Here is a 13,143-nt window from a genome sequence, read left to right on the forward strand (position 1 = left end):
ATGTAACTCTGGAATGTAGCAGCCAAGAAATTGTTTCCTTCTAAAGTAATATTGGTTTGTGACAGAACTGAAATCTATGAAGAAGTACAATCCATGCATTTTGTAGACTGCTCTAAGATGCCTCAAAGGCCCTTACAGACAATAAAAATACTTGTAAATGTCACTTTTTTGGCAACTGTCATTCTGTGCTCTCTTGAAAGCAGCACGAGCAGGTCAAATTCTGTAAGTCATAGAATGTGGAGCACAGAACTGTAGAGTACACAATGTTGTACTGAACATTTACCGTAATATAATCTAACCCTTCTCTTCCACGAAGCCCTCCATTTTTCTTTCATCCATGTGCCCATCTAAGAGTCCCTTAAAAAAACCTAATGTAGCTGCCTCTTCCACCACCCCTGACAGTGTGTTCCATGTACCCAGCGCTTTCCACGTAAAAAAAAAACTTCTCTCTGACAACAAGAATGATGTAAAGACTCAGCAGTTTGGGCAGCATCACCTCACCCCATCACTGAGCTGTTCCTACAACTTAGGGACTCACTTTCAAGGACTCTTCATCACATGTTCTCAATAATTATTGCTTATTTATTTATTAATTATTTTTTATACTTGCACAGTTTATTGTCTTTTGCACAGCTGTTTGTCCATACTGTTGGGGGCGGCCTTTCATTGATTCTGTTGTGTTTCTTGTATTCATTGTAAATGCCTGCAAGACAATGAATCTCAAGGTTGTATATGGTGACATATATGTACTTTGATAATAAATTTACTTTGAACTTTGAAAAGATCTACTCTGAGACCATAAGACACAGGAGCAGAATTAGGCCATCTGGCCCATGGAGTCTGCTCCGCCATTCAATCATGGCTAACCCTTTATATTTCTTCTCCTCAACCCCAGTTTCCGGCCTTCTCCCCATAACCTTTGATGCCGTGTCCAATCAAGAACTCATCAGCCTCTGCCTTAAATACACCCAATGACCTGGCCTCCCCAGCTGAAAGCCTGAGACTTCCTGTCAGTTCTGAGTGCCTCCAACATTTTCTGGTTTTTTTTAAAATTTCAAACTTCTAACATTTGCAGTTTATTTTATTTAAATATATAGTGCTGCTTATCAATTTTGGATGGCAATGTGCACTCAGTGGTACCTAATAAAATGGCGACTGAGCATCCATTCATGGCTTTCTGTGTTGTAACCCATCCACTTCAAGGCCTGATATTTTGTGTGTTCATAGATGCTCTTCTATGCTCTTCTGCACACCACATGATTATTTGAGTTACAGTTGTCTTCCTGTCAGCTTGAACCAGTCTGGCCATTCTCCTCTGACTTCTCTCATTAACAAGGTGTTTTCACACACAGAGCTGCTACTCACTGAATGTCTTTTTTTTTCCATTTTTGTTCTTTTGCTCCACTGTCTGTAAACTCTAGAGCCTGTTGTGTGTGAAATATCCAGGAGATCAGCAGTTTCTGAGTTACTCAAACCACCCCATCTGGCACCAGCAATCAACGTCACTTAGATCACATTACTTCCCCATTCTGGTATCTGGTCTAAACAACAATTGAACCTCATGACCATGTCTGCATGCTTTTATGCATTGAGTTGCTGTCACTTGATTGGCTGATTAGATATTTACATTGATGAACAGGTGTAGAGTTGTACCTAATAACAAGGCCACTGAGTGTGGTTTGCACTTTCTTTTCACAATGTGCATCATACAAGATCTTGAAGTTCATCATTAATCAGAATTTTCCAATCTCATATATGAAAGTCTTTCAGTTCAAGTAAAACAACATGAATATGACAGCTCTGTTAGACATTAGAGCTGGTAAGGAAGAACCCATTGTAAACTGCCATCACCAGAAACAAGAACGGCTTGAGAAAAAATTAAAATGCATATTTCAATGGGATAATTAACAGATCATTTTATTTTATCAGAAAATATGACTGACTGTAAACGTATTCCGTTTATATGCAGTAAAGGAAGAAGCTTTGGATTTTCCCATTGCAAGGTCACATGAAATACTTAAGGTTGTTCATGCATTTCATTTCATTCTGCATCTGTTATGCACAATGGTCAGGGTAATAAGCCAGTTCATCTCAGCCAAAAACCATTGTCAGCTTCTGTACAGGATAAATTTCTGATTGTAAACTCACTTAATACTCTGCTGAGGAATGAAACTGCAAACAGTTTGAGGCTTATAGTTTAGTCTCTTGTACGGTAAAATGACTTGAAGGTTTTCATTGGGAAGGAATTGCCTTTGTGAAGGGGAGTTGTCAAGTGCCTGACAAAGCATTTCACATCATGCATATTACAATGTGCATTGTGTGGAAATGCATGGTACCTGTTATGAATGGTGTGAGCACCTTGAAAATAAGGCATTGCTCTTAGGCCGTGATGTATTGGCATAACATAGATGAATGGGATAAGTGTTGATAGATAGAGCAAGTGGCCTGGAGGTGGTGGGTTGAAGGGGCCATTTTCTCTGCAGTATAACTCTGTGACTGAGTTTTAGTGCCCCTTCCTTTTCAGCCTTTACCTGAATGTGATAGAGACAATTTCCACATTGTTTCACATCACTTTGGAAATTCAGTTGTACTCTTCCAATTGTGATTCACCAAGATCCCTCAAGTATCAACAGAATAATGTCATTTCCTGCACAATGATCCTTTATGATCCTTTTGGAACATTGGGAAAGTGGGGGAGGGGGGGGTGGGTAGCGTGGAGTGAAATGAGACCAAATTATTCTGGGAGAAATATCATCTGTACTCTTGTTAAGATAAAGTCTGTGTGGGCATGATAACTTGACTGGTGATGGATGTCAGTCTTAGACACAATTTGTACTGTGATTCTGTTATAAGAATATTTTAATTTGAACTGTTTCCTGTTGAATTGACTTTAAAGAAGAAAGAAAAACAGCATTCAGAAAACAGTTTTTATATCTGTGTGTGTGTGTGTATGAAATGGGCTTGTTTTGCTGTTGGTCCTCTTTATCCTGTTGTTACTTGTGTTGTTCTGCTGAACAGTGTGGGTGTTGGTGTATTTGTGTACTGTATTGGTGTTGGAATGTGCTGACTCTTGTGGGCTGCCCCCAGCACATCCTTAGGTTGTGTTGGTTGTTAACACAAATGATGCATTTCATTGTTCGTTTAAATGTACATGTCATAAATAAATCTGAATTTGCATGTGTATCTGAATAATTAGATGCTAAAAAAGGAATTTTAAGCTATCCAGTGGGATGGCTGGATTGTTCCTACACAGAACCAGTATGAACCCAGGATTGTGAAACAGTTTACCTCCGTGCCATCAATAATCTGTGATTATATAATGGAATACCTAGATTTTAATACCGCAAACCTATTTTCCCATCCCACCTCAACCACAATAATTCACAAACCACCCATTCACACCTGCCAGCCGCTTGTTAATCTGATTCTGCTTCCGTTTCCCGAGCCTGAATCTAGACTTTTGACCCTCCAGTCGGCTGACATCTCAGATCCCAGATCTCCCAACGTTCCAAGGCAATATAATGATGGAAACATCCATTGTGAAGGATTCTCACCATCCGGGACATGCCCTCTTCTCATTACTACCATCAGGGAGGAGCTGCTGGAGTCAGAAGACCCACACTCAACATTTTAAGAACAGCTTCTTCCCCTCTGAATTTCTGAATGGTCCATGAACACTGCTTTAATATTTTGTGGGCTGAAAGGCCTGTACTTTGCTGTTGTGTACTGCTGTATGCTCTATATTGACACTGAATTTGTTCTCCTTTTGCTTGATTTATTTTTGTTCACTTCTTATTGTAACTTGCATTCTTTTATATTACAATGTACTGCTATTGCAAAAGAACGAATTTCACAATGTACCGTATGTCAGTGATAATAAATCCAATTCTAATTCTGATTCTGATTCTGAACAACACCCCTACCCATTTGTCCTAGTCCCTAAAGCCAAGTTTCTACAATAGAAATTGCAAAACCCTTTCTAATTGCACCTAAAGCCTTGGAGATGTAAGGCCCAGATTGATACGTCAAGGCCCAGTTTCGGAAAAAGCTGAGCTGTTTTAATCAGTTTGTGATCTTAAGCCCAGTTATTGAGTTAAAAGTTCCTCCTGCACCTCTTTTGGTGCATCAGATGGGAATTTTTTTAGTATTTGTCTGTTTTACGAGGCCAACTTGCTAGCTCAATGCTCAACTAAGCACAGGCAGAACTTACGTGAGGAGCCAGCTGGAATTGAACCTACGACCTCCAGTGCAGACGTCACTACAGTAGCGGCACAGATAGTTACTGAGTTATGGAGCATAACTTTCTTCTCCCAGGCGGTTAATCTGGTCAACCTTTCTAGTTAGCTTCCCCCTCCAACCCTCCTATATTACCACAGTCACTGCTGTGCAGAGACGTTAAACCACTTTTTACGTTGTAAATACATGCTGGCACTTAGTTGATGCTTCAGGCTGAGACCCTTCATTATTTTTATGTTACTTTGAGATACAGCACAGTATCAGACCCTTCTCACCCAATGAGCCCACACTGCCCAATTGTGCCCATGTGACCAAATGGCCTGTTAACCAGCATGTTTTTGGAATGTGGGAGAAAACTGGTGCACCTGGAGGAAATCCATGTGGTCACGGGGAAGACGTACAAATTCCCTTCGGACAGCGGTGGTATTGGACCCAGGTTGCTGGTGTTTTAATGTCAACATGCTAATGGTATGCAATTGTGCTGCCCAGTTTGCTGTGGTTTCAATGAAATTAAAGAAAATATTTTAAAATCAGTGAAATCTACTTAAAATCACTCAGAAAGCTTTTGAAAAAGACGAGGAAGCAGAGATGGATAAGAGCCCTGAATATGTGCCCTAAACCAGTTTATCTTGTCATCTGGAGAGGGCAGAGAGATGGTTATTGGCCTGGTGGGTCAACTCAATCGTTCATCCTCACCTGGAAATAAAAACAAAATAATATTTACAAGAATAAATCGCACAATGGATTTTCATTCTTACATTAACAGTCAATGCATTAAGTAATGCTTTATTGCATTCCTTAAAACCAAATAGGACTTTGGGGGAACTTCTACAATAATTGAGGGGCTTCCTTACTCTATCCAGCACCTCCCTGTCCAGGAACAGAAGAAACCAATACTGTGGCCTTCTCCACAGAGTCCGTGCATGGCTGACGTTCATGTGGTTGGGGACTTTAGGGAGGAAGTCACATCCGAATCAGAACCAGGTTTACTATCACCACCATATGTGGTGAAATTTGTTAACTTTATGGCAGCAGTGCAATACAATACTTGATGATAAAGACAAAAAAAACTGAATTACAGTATGAATATATACATTAAATTATTAAATTAAATAAGCAGCGCAAACAAATGGAAATAAGAAAGTAGTGAGTTAGTGTTCATGGATTCAATGTCCGTTCAGAAATTGGATGGCAGAGGGAAATAAGCTGTACGTGAATCGTTGAGTGTGTGCCTTTAGGTTTCTGTACCTTATCCTGGTGGTAGCAATGAGAAGAGGGCACATTCTGAGTGATGGGGGGGTCCTTAAAGATGGACATTGCCTTTTTGAGACACTGCTTCTGAATCCATGACATTTTAACCTGTGGTGACAAGTGATCCTCTAGAAATGGACAGGTTGAGAAGAGGAGGAGGGAATGAAATGAAAGACCTGGGTAATGGCAGGGTATATTTAAGATCCTTGGCAGAATCTTTATTCATTAGTAATGAAAGTATTGTTTCATTAAATATTTTGGCTGATACTTAATTTGAATTCTTTCAGTGCATTTCTCTATTATTAAAGGAAAAACATCAAAACATCTTAAAGCCCAGAGGCTTCAGTATATGAAATCTTACTAGCAATTTGCAAAATTAACATAACATTTTCAGCTCTAACCCTTTATAACATGCATTTCTGTTCTCCCTACATTTACAATGTTCAGATTTCTTTGGCTCATCTGTTGCCTGTTCATCTTCTCCCTTCGTGCCCCATTCTTCTCTTATATTGCACTAATTGAAAAAAAAATGACACATGGCTTTCATTCACAATCAATGTTAGATAAAATAATGGAGAATTCAATTTACATAAATGTGAATTTAAATCTTCAGCATCTGTTTTATTAATATATCTTCCTTGATGCTGTCGGCACATCCCTCAGGAGTAGCCTCAACATCTGTGTTCTCTTGTTGTTTTGATTGATTATTGGGAAGAAGAAAATTTATTTTCAAATAATTTGTACCACATACCGTATAGTGAAAAAGGCTGTAAAAAATTTTGTAAAGCGAAGATGCTTTCAAAATAATAAAATGAAGTTTCTAAATACAAAAAAACCTATAAAGATTAATAAACAATTAAAAACTAAATCAAATTAATATTTCTTGCGACCACCCTTTGCCTTTAAAACTGAATCAATCCTCTGAGGTCCACTGTCATACGCTATCAACTGATAGGTTTTTCGAAGCATCTTGTAGGACTTACCACATTTCTTTTGCAGGCTTTAGCTGTCTTGTTTGCTTCTGTCTTGCCTGGTATTCCCAGACAGCCTTGATGATGTTGAGATCAGGGCTCTGTGGAGGCCATATCATCGGAAACTATATAAAAAGTCTAGGGCGCCGAAGTCTTTTGCACCGTACAGTAGATTTCTGTTGAAATACTGGAGTTGTGCCTCTTTCCTTCTTGGTGCACATCCATTTTAAACAGGAAAGTGTAACTCTGCAAATCCTTTTAAGTACGCAATTGCTGAGTCTTAGAAGAAGATTGTACCTATTATACCTGTGCCAGCTCTTTCGAATACTTACTTGGTTCTATGTTCAACTTTTGCCTGACTCTGTAAATCAGTACTTTTCAATTATATGTCTATGCAATAGATGAAATGAAAAATCTTGAGGATCTTAAGGTGAATAATTGGTGAAGAGAGGCGCTAAAAGCTCCCAGTGTGTGACAAATTTGACTGAGGTGGGGCACAACACAGACTACGTAGTGTCTGCTGATTGTATGCCTTTCCCTGAAAGTCAGCAGAACTGAACATTGGGCAGGTAACATAACTGCTGGCAAATGTGATGTGGCATACTTTGTATTCCATCATAAGCTGAAATTCAGCCACCACTTTGCTGTCCCCAGCTTTCCTTAATTAAGCCTTTGGTCCTGAGTCCTACAGAGTTATTGAGTTATCCAACACAGAACCAGCCCCACCAGCTCAAAAATTCCTTGCCATCCAGGGTGCCCGACTATCTAGCCCCATTTGCTGTGTTTGACCCACATTTTAATGTTGTAGCTCATTCCATATGGTGACCACCCTCTGAGTGGTGGCCTTTCAGTTTCCTATTATATCTCTCCAAAGTGTACTGGCCTTTTTATCTGCGCATTTTCAATAACCTGATAAATTAGTGGACTGCTTTGAAGCTGGAGAATTTCCCCTGATAAACCTTTTAATCTCTACCCACCCACCCTCCTTTTAAGACCCTTCCCCAGTTATCTTTGACAAAGCTTTCCATCGTCTCAAATTTTACTTTATAGTTTGCCCATGAATTGCCTCAGTGCATTGAAAAGAATTGAAAGTGCTACGTTATGCTGTTTTTCAGCTTGCACTTTGAATGTTGTTGACTGTATTCAGAACCAGAATTTATCTTGGGATCATTCATGAGTAAGTGATAATGTAAGATCCCACAGGCCTGTTTCCTTGTTTAGTGGTGCAACAGGCAGTGTGGGACCTGCGTGGCCTCAGTTGCAGCAAAGACTGCTGCTACAGTCCAGGAGAGAGACGCCAAAGGCGATGTAGCATGGCGCCCGTGCTTGGTTGGGGACTGGCCGCTCCTATTGTTGTGCTGTCCAGTGTTCGATCGGTGGAATGACAGGCTGGATTGCCGTAGCTGCGCACTGCCGGGGAACTGTACAATCAATTTGCGAGACATGTCGCTCAGGGTGTGGGAGTATATACGTGATTCTTTTTGTGTGACTGTGTTTCAAATAACGAGAGTAGAATATGAACATACTGATCAGGCCATATCCAGAGCAGAATATGCTAACATGCTGATCAGGCCATGCCCATCTAATCCACAGTTACTTCCAGGACAGCGGCGACAAGCGGCGCATGTGGAAGGGCATCCAGGACATCACCAATTACAAGACAACATTACCCGACTGTGCAGGTGATGCCTCCCTCCCAAATGCGCTGAATAACTTCTACGCCCGGTTTGAGGTGGAAAATGACGTGGCGGCGAAGAAGTCTACCCCTCCTACAAATGACCAGGTGCTGTGTCTCTCCGTGGCCGACGTGAGAAGAACCCTGTGCAGGGTCAACCAGCTGGACCAGACAACATCCCTGGTAGAGTGCTCAGAGGATGTGCAGACCAGCTAGCAGATGTTCTCACTGACATCTTCGACATCTCCCTGAGCAGCCCCACCATTCCAACGTGCTTCAAGGGCGCCACCATCGTCCCCATGCCAAAGAAGTCTTCAGTGTCCTGCCTAAATGACTACTGTCCCATTGCACTTACATCCATCATCATGAAGTGCTTTGAGAGGCTCGTCATGAGGCATATCAAGACCCTGCTGCCCCCCTCACTGGACCCCCTGCAGTTTGTGTACCGTCCCAACCGCTCAGCAGATGACACCATTGCCACCACCCTCCATCTGGCCCTAACCCACCTGGACAAAAAAGACACACATGTTTGGATGCTGTTCATAGACTTCAGTTCTGCATTCAACACAATCATCCCTCAGAAACTGATTGGAAAGCTGAGCCTACTGGGCCTGAACACCTCCCTCTGCAACTAGATCCTAGACCTCCTGACTGGGAGATCTCAGTCAGTCCGGATCAGGAGCAGCATCTCCAACACCATCACACTGAGCACGGGGGCTCCCCGGGGTTGCGTGCTCAGTCCACTGCTGTTCACTCTGCTGACCCACAACTGTGCTGCAACACAGCTCGAATCACATCATCAAGTTCACCGATGACACAACCGTGGTGAGTCTCATCAGCAAGAACGACGAGTCAGCTTACAGAGAGGAGGTGCAGTGGCTAACGGACTGGTGCAGAGCCAACAACCTGTCTCTGAATGTGAACAAAACAAAAGAGATAGTTGTTGACTTCAGGAGGGGACGGAGCGACCACTCCCTGCTGAACATCAACGGCTCCTCGGTAGAGATCGTAAAGAGCATCAAATTTCTTGGTGTTCACCTGACGGAGAATCTTACCTGATCCCTCAACACCAGCTCCATAGCAAAGAAAACCCAGCAGCATTTCTACTTTTTGCAAAGGCTGAGGAAAGTCCATCTCCCACCTCCCATCCTCATCACATCCTACAGGGGTTGTATTGAGAGCATCCTGAGCAGCTGCATCACTGCCTGGTTCGGAAATTGCACCATCTCGGATCGCAAGACCCTGCAGCGGATAGTGAGGTCAGCTGCGAAGATTGTCTGGGTCTCTCTTCCCGCCATTACGGACATTTACACTACAAGCTGCATCCGCAAAGGAAACAGCATTATGAAGGACCCCATGCACCCCTCATACAATCTCTTCTCCCTCCTGCCATCTGGGAAAAGGCTCCGAAGCATTTGGGCTCTCACGACCAGACTATGTAGCAGTTTCTTCCCCCAAGCTATCAGACTCCTCAATACCCGAAGCCTGGACTGACACCTTGTCCTACTGTCCTGACGAAGGGTCTCGGCCCGAAACGTCAACAGTGCTTCTCCTTATAGATGCTGCCTGGCCTGCTGTGTTCCACCATCATTTTGTGTGTGTTGTTTGAATTTCCAGCATCTGCAGATTTCCTCGTGTTTGTCCTGCTTATTATTTATTGTAATGCCTGCACTGCTTTTGTGTACTTTATGCAGTCCTGTGTAGGTCTGTAGTCTAGTGTAGCTTTCTCTGTGTTGTTGTTTTTTATGTAGTTCAGTCTAGTTTTTTGTACTGTGTCATGTCACACCATGGTCCTGAAAAATGTTGTCTCATTTTTACTATGCACTGTACCAGCAGTTATGGTCGAAATGACAATAAAAGTTGACTTGACTTTCTGGGAGGAGAAACAGAGTTAATGTTTCTGGTCTAAGACAAAGGATCTTTCCACAAACACGAGTAGTCTGCAGAATCTGGAAATCCAAAGCAGCACGCACAAAACGCTGGGAGGAGCTCAACAGATATGAATTCAGAAATAAACTGCTGGAGGAACTCTGTGTGTTAGGCAGCTTTTGTGGAAGCAGATGAATAGTTGGCATTTTGACACCCTTCCCCACAAACTTTGCTCACTTACATTAAAAGGGCATCTGCTGGTATTAGCCATTGTCACCTTGGGAAAAAGGCGCTGGATATCCATTCTATATAAACTTAAACAATTCTATCAAGTTGCCTCTCATCCTCCTTGGTTCCAAAGAGAATAGCCCTGACTCACTCTATTTCTTCTCATGAGACATGTTCTCTAATTCAGGAAGCATCCTGGTAAATCTCCTCTGTGCCTTCTCTAAAGATTCCATATGTTTCCTAAAAGGAGGTGACCAGAACCAACACAATATTTCAAGTATGGTCTAACCAGGGTTTGAGAGCTGCAAAAGTACTTTTTAAACATTGCCTTTAATGTCCTTTTTGGTATATCCCAAAGGACATTAAAGACGAAGTGTGTTTCTAGGAGCAGTCAAATTGCACAAAGCAAGTTTCCTCAATCAGCACCAGGGTTACCAACATTTCTTGGTAATGTTGAATGGGAGACTAATATTGGCCAGGATATTATTGGTAGCATAAGATCTTTAACGTCCATCTTAAAGAGCAGATGATTTAATATCTCATCTCTGAGAAGCAATGGAAAGAGTGAAGTAGACTAAATAATTAAACAAAATATGTACATAATCATAATACCTGTGCTTATGTGCCTTAGAATGATACATCAGGTGAACCTGCTTTTTAACGGATATTGTCTCGGAATTGACACAGCACATAATGAACAAACTGTCTGAGAATTAGGAAACTATGTTCTCTGTTGGTCAGGGTTGACCATGGATGCTGCATCCTAGCTTTCTAGATACACAAGCCAGGGCAGTACAGTATGGAGAGCAAGCTTCACTTTTCCACACATCTGTTGAATCTAAAGAAATGATAGAGACAGTTATACAGTTCAGCACCAGCAGTGTAGCAGGAGTTGCTGATCAGCATTGAATTCCTGCCAGAGGGGCTCCAGCTCAGCATTCCCCCCCATGTTCTCTAATGCATTGATTTCTCATAAGATATCTTGAATGTTATTTGATAATTTTACAAATTTCAACACTGGCATTTTCTAACATCACATGGCTTTATAATAAACTCATTTACAGTTTGAGACCTGCATTGTTGGCCTTTAAATATCCATTAAGCTAACTGTTGTAGTGCAATGCCAGAATCTCATGTCCAAGGCTATTATGTCACACACGTGGAGTCACGTCTACTACCAGAGCCCTGTAATTCAGCTGTCATGTTAGATATACAACTATACCTTGTTTCAGTTGATTTGTGACTTTTTGGCATGATGAGACAACAATGGTTAAATAAAATATAATGGTTATCTTTTTTTTATCTAATCCCCTAAAGCAAATTTCATTTTTAAATGGGAAGGTTTAAATGGGTAATTTCATCTGTTATTTCTTCAATCTTCTACCTTATGTGAGTTTGTACACCTGACTCATAAATTCCCATTGTCCAGTGATGCAAGTTGAATTGAATTGATTTTATTTCTTACATCCTTCACATACATGAGTAAAAATCTTTATGTTACGTCTCCATCTAAATGTGCCATGTGCAATCTTAGTAATTCATAATAAATAGAACAGTCAATATCATATAGAGTACACTCAAACCAGCGTGAGTTTATCAGTCTGATGGCCTAGTGGAAAAGGCTGTCCCAGAGCCTGTTGGTCCTGGCTTTTATACTGCTGTACCGCTTCCCAGATGGTAACAGCTGGAACAATTTCTGGCTGGGATGACTTAGGTCCCCCAATGATCCTACAGGCCATTTTTACACACCTGTCCTTGTAAATGTCCCAAATCATGAGAAGTTCACAACTACAGATGCACTGGGCTGTCCGCACCACTCTCTGCAGAGTCCTGCGATTAAGGGAGGTACAGTTCCCATACCAGGCAGTGATGCAGCCAGTCAGGATGCTCAGTTGTGCCACTGTAGAAAGTGGCACTTTCTACTTCAAACTTCAAACCTCAGACTTCAAACGTCTGAGGTGAAAGAGGCGCTTTTGTGCCTTTTTCACCACACAGCTGGTGTGTACAGACCACGTGAGGTCCTCGGTGATGTGCATGCCGAGGAACTTGAAGCTGTTTACCCTCTCAATCCCAGATCCATTGATGTCAATAGGGGTTATCCTGTCTCCATTCCTCCTGTAATCTACAACCAGCTTCTTTGTTTTTGCGATATTGAGGGAGAGGTTGTTTTCTTGACACCACTGTGTCAGAGAGATACTTCTTCCCTGTAGGCCACCTCGTTATTGTTTGAGGTAAGGCCAATTAATGTAGTGTCATTGCCAAATTTAATTAGCAGATTGGAGCTGTTGGTGGTGAAACAGTCATGGGTATACAGGGAATAAAGGAGGGAACTCAGTACGCAGCCCTGAGGGGCTCCTGTGTTGAGAGTCAGAGGGGTAGAGGTGAGGGAGCCCACTCTTACCAATTGCCGGTGATCTGACAGGAAGTTCAGGATCCAGCTGCAAAGGTAGGGTCAAGGCCGAGGTCTCGGACCTTCTTGTCGAGCTTGGATTGAATTATGGTGTTGAATGCTGAACTGTAGTCCAAGAACAGCATTCTCACATAAGCATCCTTCTTCTCCAGATGTATAAGGACGGTACGTAGATCAGTGGCTATTGTGTCATCTGTCGATCAGTTATGTTGCTTAATCATTCAAGTTTTGGTTTTGCTGAAAGTAATGGATCTTAAATAATAATCTAATGTTTGTTCTGGATTGAAGACCCAATTAAAAAAAATGCAATGTTATTACAAACGTTTAAAATATTGGTTAAAGGCTATGGAAAAGAAGAAGTGTGACTGTTTAAGATTAAAGGCCTTTCATCGGATTCTTTATTAATGTTTCTCTTTCCACAACTTCACCTGACTTGCTGTCAATCTCAAGTCTTTTCGGTTTAATTTTCAAATTTCCATCACGTGAAGTTTTATTTTTAATTG

At 41.7% G+C, this 13,143-nt stretch overlaps 1 protein-coding gene across 41 annotated transcripts in view; it reads left to right on the forward strand.

Moving 5' to 3' along the window:
• nrxn3a (neurexin 3a) overlaps positions 1-13,143 on the forward strand; it is a 2,216,268-nt gene that overhangs the window by 293,083 nt on the left and 1,910,042 nt on the right. The window lies entirely within an intron of this gene.

The sequence above is a fragment of the Hemitrygon akajei genome, chromosome 3 (assembly GCF_048418815.1).
Source record: "Hemitrygon akajei chromosome 3, sHemAka1.3, whole genome shotgun sequence".
Taxonomy (NCBI): Eukaryota; Metazoa; Chordata; class Chondrichthyes; order Myliobatiformes; family Dasyatidae; genus Hemitrygon; species Hemitrygon akajei.